The sequence below is a fragment of the Macaca thibetana genome, chromosome 19 (genome assembly GCF_024542745.1).
Source record: "Macaca thibetana thibetana isolate TM-01 chromosome 19, ASM2454274v1, whole genome shotgun sequence".
In the NCBI taxonomy this organism is placed as follows: Eukaryota; Metazoa; Chordata; class Mammalia; order Primates; family Cercopithecidae; genus Macaca; species Macaca thibetana.
Genome location: NC_065596.1, coordinates 34,148,506 through 34,155,471, shown reverse-complemented (window position 1 = coordinate 34,155,471; position 6,966 = coordinate 34,148,506). Strand labels below are relative to the sequence as shown.

The window sequence follows — 6,966 nt, the reverse complement described above, 5'->3', positions numbered from 1 at the left end:
ATTTGGTGATTCCTCAAAGTTAAATATCACTTCAGTTAAGTTTAGGGGGGAGAAAGTTAAACACAGAACTACAGAATTATCTGCTGGGGGCAGTGGCTCATGCCTATAATCCCAGTACTTTGAGAGGCTGAGGTGGGCAGATCACAAGGTCAGGAGTTCGAGACCAGCCTGGCCAACATGGTGAAACCCCATCTCTACTGAAAAAAAAAAAAGGCCGGGCGCGGTGGCTCAAGCCTGTAATCCCAGCACTTTGGGAGGCCAAGATGGGCGGATCACGAGATCAGGAGATCGAGACCATCCTGGCCAACACGTTGAAACCCCGTCTCTACTAAAAAAAATACAAAAAACTAGCCAGGCGCCGTGGCAGGCGCCTGTAGTCCCAGCTACTCGGGAGGCTGAGGCAGGAGAATGGCGTAAGCCGGGAGGCGGAGCTTGCAGTGAGCTGAGATCCGGTTACTGCACTCCACCCTGGGCGACAGAGCCAGACTCTGTTTCAAAAAAAAAAAAAAAAAAAGTTAGCAGGGCGTGGTGGCAGGCGCCTGTAATCCCAGCTACTCACTGCAGGAAAGTCATTTGAGCCTGGGACGTGGAGGTTACAGTGAGCCAAGATCACACCACTGCACTCTAGCCTGGGTGACAGAGCAAGACTCTGTCTCAAAAAAAAAAAAATTTAAAGTTTGATTTGGTACTATCATGGAGATCATAACTAAAATATATATATATACACACAAACACACACACACACACACTTAAAAATAAATAAATAAATAATAAAATAAAGTTTCCCCAACTGGTGTTTGACTTCATATAATTCAGTTCCCTTTAAATGAGTTCAGAAGCTTCTAGGCTGTGGCAAGGGGCTCCCTCTCCTGGTTAAGATCTGCCAGCTCTTACAATTTCCTTTTTCAGGTCTACAAACCACTCTGCCCTCGTGCAGCCATCACAGCCCTCCCTGCTTATTTCAAGACAGACTCTAGGTTAACCGGTGAGTAGAGCTTTACCGAGCTGTGTGCAGAGAAAACACGGAGAATTACAGCACAGAAAGAAACAACGGAAGCCTGAGTATCAGACGTCGCTGTTCAGAAATTCATCAGGTTTAATGCATTCTCTGGAGTCTCACGGACTGTCCTTTGGTGCTTTCCACCTTTTTTTCCTTACTCTCCTATCCAACCTCTCTCACCTTGTAGCCCCATGTGTACCTGCCGTGATGGTAGGACCCATTTTCCCCTGAGCAAGTCTGATCTACCTCTTCTCAAGATTCCAGATCTCAAACAACTGCCATCTCTGGTTCTCAGTCCGTTTTGCATTGGAACAATCTTTCCACACCAGAGGGATCCCTTTTTAGGTTGCTATGCCCAACAGTTCTCACTTTCTCTTCAATTCTGATTCCAGGCTATGCGCTGGAAATTGTCTTACAGGTATAAGACAGAGCGAGGCTATGCAAAGCTGCTGTGACCAAGAAATTAAAAGATCACTACATAACATGGCTACATAATATCTACCTTTATTTATTTATTTATTTGAAATGGAGTCGCACTCTGTCACCCAGGCTGGAGTGCGATGGCCCAATTTCGGCTCACTGCAAACTCCGCCTCCTGGGTTCAAGCGATTCTCCTGCCTTAGCCTCCTGAGTAGCTGGGACCACAGGCGCCCGCCACCATGCCTGGCTAATTTTTGTGTTTTTAGTAGAGATGGGGTTTTACCATGTTGGTCAGGCTGGTCTCGTACCCCTGACCTCTGGTGATCAGCCCGCCTTGGCCTCCCAAAGTGCTGGGATTACAGGCGTGAGCCACCGCACCTTGCCATGGAGAGTTTCCATAAACAAGACCAAACCCATGTTAACATTGAGAAAGCGCCAAAAACCTCCAGAGAAAATAACAGAGGGAAATGGGCCAGGTGGGACCTTAGGGAGCTGCTGGTTCAAGATCTGCATAAAATAAGATGAGAAGTGGCTGCTGACTTTGATTCAGAGTCAATGAATGCAACGCCCCTTCCTCCTGATTCCGTTTCGCTATGAGAAAACGCAGGCCCACATCTTTGTGGAGAATGCCAGCATCGCCTAGGCACTGAAGAATGTCAGTGGCAAGATTTGGGATGAGGATAATAAAAAGATATCAACCTTTGTCAACCCTGCTGATATGTCCTGCAGAGAAAGCTGAAGTCGGAAAAGGCAAAGCAGATAAAGCTGATGGTGAAGAAGCGATGTGATTCCTCCCAGTACAGTCTTGACAGCCAGAGACTCCCCTTTGACCCAGACCTGGTGACTAGTGACTCTAAGATGGCATCGAAATCTAGAAGTGCACAGCTGCCTTTCTGCACGTCCTCCAAGACAATATGCCTGAGGCGGAGTCTGTAGGACAGATGGACACGGGAAAGGGCTGGAACCAGGAGACATGCGTGCAGACAGGAACTTCCTGTCTACCACTTTCCCGGACAAACAAGTCTAGCAACATAACCTCCATCCTGGAATTGTTCCCCAGGTTATCATGCCTGGATGGCCAGCCATCATCCAGACCAACTCTGTGTGGTATTGAAGCCCTCAAAGTTACTAATTGCAAGGGAAGTTTCTTTGGATCTACCATGCTGCAAAATCTGCTCCTGCCATTTCTGTAGTAATATTGCTTGATCTACAACTACGGAGATTGACAGCGTCTCCTAGCTGCTTACCATGACGGGGCCTGCCTCTGCCTGACCACTCCCCTCACCCAGAGAAACCAGCCTGGTGCAGGTACTTCAAAAATGCCTGGAAGGCTGGGTATGGTGGCTCATGCGTGTAATCCCAGCACTCTGGGAGGTCGAGGCAGGTGGACACCTGACGTCAGGATTTCAAGACCAGCCTGGCCAACGTGGTGAAACCCTGTCTCTACTTAAAAAAATTTTTTTAAACATACAAAAAAAAAAAAAAAAAAAAAATTAGCCAGCGACGTGGCATGAGCCTGTAATCCCAGCTACTTGGGAGGCTGATGCAGGAGAATCGCTTGAACCTGGGGTGCAGACGTTGCAGTGAGCCAAGATCCCACCACTACACTCTAGCCTGGGTGACAGAGTGAGACTCCATCTCAAAAAAATAAAATTTAAAAAGACCAGCCAGGTCAACATAGTGAGACTCCGTCTCTATAAAAAAATAAAAGAGAGAGAGTAGTGGTGTGTTACGTCAAAAAAAAAAAAGTAATTAAAAAAAGAAAAAGCAGCTGGACGTGGTGGCTCCTGCCTGTAATCCCAACACTTTGGGAGGCTGAGGAAGGTGGCCTGAGATCAGGAGTTCGAGACAAGCCTGGGCAACACGGCAAAACCCTGTCTCTATTTAAAAAAAAAAAAAAAAAATTAGCTGGGTGCAGTGGCTTACACCTGTAATCCCAGCACTTTGGGAGGCCGAGGCGGACAGATCATTTGAGGTCAGGAGTTCGAGACCAGCCTGGCCGACATGGCAAAACCCTGTCTCTACTAAAAATACAAAAATTTGCTGGGCGTAGTGGCGGGTGCCTGTAATCCCAGCTACTTGAGAGGCTGAGACAGGAGAATTGCTTGAACCTGGGAGGTGGAGGTTACGGTGAGCCGAGATTGCACCCATTGCACTCCAGCCTGCACAACAGAGCAAGACTCAGTCTCAAAAAACGAAAACAAAAACAAAAACAAAAAAAATTGTGGTGGCTGGCATCTGTGATCTCAGCCACTCAGGGGGCTGAGGGGAGAGGATCACATGACCCCAGGAGGCAGTGGCTGCAGTGAGCCAAGATTGCACCATTACACTACAGCCTGGGCAACAAAGTGAGAACCTGTCTCCAAAAAAAAAAAAGAGAGAAAGAAAAAGAAGAAAAGAAGATTCCTTCTCCAATGATAGGGTGGAATGGCACAGGGCGTGTATCTTACTATGAGCCCATGCACTGCCAGATCTCCATCTTGCCGCTGATGGCAAGATGAATGGTGCATGCCAGCACTGACTGGTTTGGACCAATTGCTAGATCTCCTTTGTAAATACCCAACATCCTGCTCTTCTTTGAACTGGGTTACCTTGGTGACTGTACCTATGGTGTGTCCTGAAGGCAGTGACCTTTCACCAATGTCCACCCAGGGCACTCGTGAGGAGAATCTGGGTGGTCTGGAGATGGAAGTTTGGAGAGGATTAAGGGGGGTTGCTGCAGAAGGCAAGGGCAGGTGTGAGGCCACTTTAACAAGATGGAGTTCTAACAAGGAATTCGACCCCCAAAGACAGAGAGAGGAATGACCTAGGAGTCAGAGGAGACCTGACTTCCCATTCTCACTGACACCTGACACCCAGGGAGCTATTGCTTTTCTTTTTTCTTTCTTTCGAGATAGGGTCTTGCTTTGTCACTCAGGCTGGAATGCAGTGGTGCAATCTTGGCTCACTGTAACCTCTGCCTCCCGGGTTCAAGCAATTTTCCCGCCTCAGCTTCCTGAGTAGCTGGGATTACAGGCATGCACCAACATGCCTAGCTGCATAGTTGCCCATAGCCTAGGCAACAAAAAAACAAAAAAATAAACCCTGTTTGTCCTTTTATTTCAATGTTTAATTTATGGAAAACTAGAAAATACCCCTTTAAATTTAGTCAGCATGTTCCCACACAGAGTTTTTTTTGCAAGATTAATTTTTACAAACCTTCCACAACTTGTTCAAACCGTGAGCTTATTCTTATCTAATTTAAAAATCACATAACCTTCTAAACTAGGCAAAAAGTTACATTCTCCTGCCTTTTAAAAATCTTTTACCAAAAACATGTTTCACTCTTCTCACACACTTTCCACGTAAAACTATTTTTTCAGTAGTTTCAATCACATGTTATAACAGTAATGAGCAACTTTTACTTTTGGTGGCTTAAATTTCCTTTCACAGTCCTTTCCCGACTTTCCCAGACCATCTACAACATGCTTTGACTTTCTGACTTGTCCTTAACATCTCCCTTTTGAACCAACCAGTTACTTTACTTTAGAACGACAATTTACCATACAAGATGCTTTCTTATAGACCAAGGAGTCTAACATATACACAAGTCAGTGGCTCACATGAAAGCTGCCATGGTGCAATGAAGGTGAAGGTCAGCATGCGATCCAGCTGAGGTGGGATCCTGTGGCCTCTTCATTCCACGGAGGGTGCACCAACTCACCTGCTGCGCTGGGTAGGCGGAGCACAAGCACCTGTGGTTTTTTTTAATTAAAAAAAAAATCTCTTTTCTTTATAATCTTTGCATAGATAGAGTGCATGGCTAATTCCACATGTTCCCAGGCCTTATCTAGAATCTAATGCTCCAAAGTAGGTAAACTGAACAATTTTCAAAAGCCTAAGAAGCAGTTGATGACCTTAAAGCATTGAACAAACCTAATATCTGACCTGCCTGATTTAGACTAAATGTCTTCATTTTCCCCAATCATCTTTAAAACTTTTTATTTCCCAAAGATTACTAAAGTTATGTGAACTAAAAGGCATTAGTTTTTATTGTTCTTTCAAAATATTTGATTTAGGTATTTGTTTATTTATTTGAGATTACTGGCTTTAGGGTGGAGTCCTTGGACGAACAGGACCAGGAAAGCATGCCATTTCTAGGGCCCAATATAATAAGTGGGCACAGAAGAAAGGCAAAACAGATCTTCAAAAATTAAGGGTCCCGTTTTTATACCAGATCCCAAATCCCAAAAAGAACAGAGCCTTAGATTTCTGAAGGGGAATCTATTGATTTCAAATTCCTGTGGTTCCATGAGGAAAACAGGTTTTTTTCCCAAAATGGCATCTCTGGTGCCTCCTGTTTTTCCCAAGGAGTCCCAGGCAGTTAGAATTTGAATATACACATTGCCGGGCACGGTAGCTCACACCTGTAATCCCAGCACTTTGGGAGGCCGAGGCGGGTGGATCAGGTCAGGAGTTCCAGACCAGCCTGGCCAACATGGTGAGACCCTGTCTCTACTAAAAATACAAAAATTAGCTGGGCGTGGTGGCAGGTGCCTGTAATCCCAACAACTCGGGAGGCTGAGACAGGAGAATCACTTGAACCCGGGAGGTGAGGTTGCAGCGAGCCGAGATCGCACCAATGCACTCCAGCCTGGGTGACAAGCGTGAAACTCCATCTCAAAAAAAAAAAAAAAAAAAAAAATTGAATATATACACACACACATATATATGTGTATATATATTATATTTTTTATTTATATATTATACATATTTATATACATATATTTTTTAATGAAAACCACAATTTCGTTATTGGGTGCCACCCATTTTTGCTTAGATTCACATGACTTCCTTAGTGCTAGTTTGCAGATACAGAAATGATCTTGCCAGGCTGCACAAAATATGGAATGCTTCATGAATTTGCATGTCATCCTTGTGCAGAGGCCATGCTAATCTTCTCTGTATCGTTCCAATTTTAATATATGTGCCGCTGAAGCGAGCACTACACTTTTATTTTATTTTTTATCTTTAATTTAATTTAATTATTATTATTATTATTTTTTGAGACAGAGTCTTGCTCTGTCACCCAGGTCGGAGCGCAGTGGCGTAATCTGGGCTCACTGCAAGCTCCGCCTCCTAGGTTCAAGCAATTTTCCTGCCTTCCTGAATAGCTGGGATTACAGGCGTGCGTCAACATGTCCAGCTAAATTTTTTTTTTTTTAAGTAGAGACAGTTTTGCCATGCTGCCCAGGCTTGTCTTGAATTCCTGACCTGAAGTGAGGCCTGCCTCAGCCTCCCCAAGTGCTGGGATTATAGGCATGGGCCACGACGCCCGGCCAAATATCCACTTTTAATGTACTTGAGTTTTAACTATAGCGTTTGTTTAAAAAAGTCCTTTCAAATCTTTTATTACCCAACCTTGGCTAGGCCAAACAGCCAATATTTCTGTGTTCTATAATGGAGAGGGAAGAGAATCAACACATGGTAAAGGTCACACCAGAAAGTACTTGTTGAGTAAGCCGGGAATGGAACCTGGCCCGCCTTTGTGAAAAGAGAAAGCACGG

The 6,966-nt window shown here is 44.9% G+C and overlaps 1 non-coding gene across 1 annotated transcript; it reads right to left on the bottom strand.

The window, feature by feature from the left end:
• Positions 1-6,298: 6,298 nt before the first annotated feature.
• On the bottom strand, positions 6,299-6,405 carry LOC126943641 (U6 spliceosomal RNA). The gene has a single exon (XR_007721785.1). It is a non-coding gene; the product is annotated as a U6 spliceosomal RNA (small nuclear RNA).
• Between the last annotated feature and the right edge of the window lie 561 nt (positions 6,406-6,966).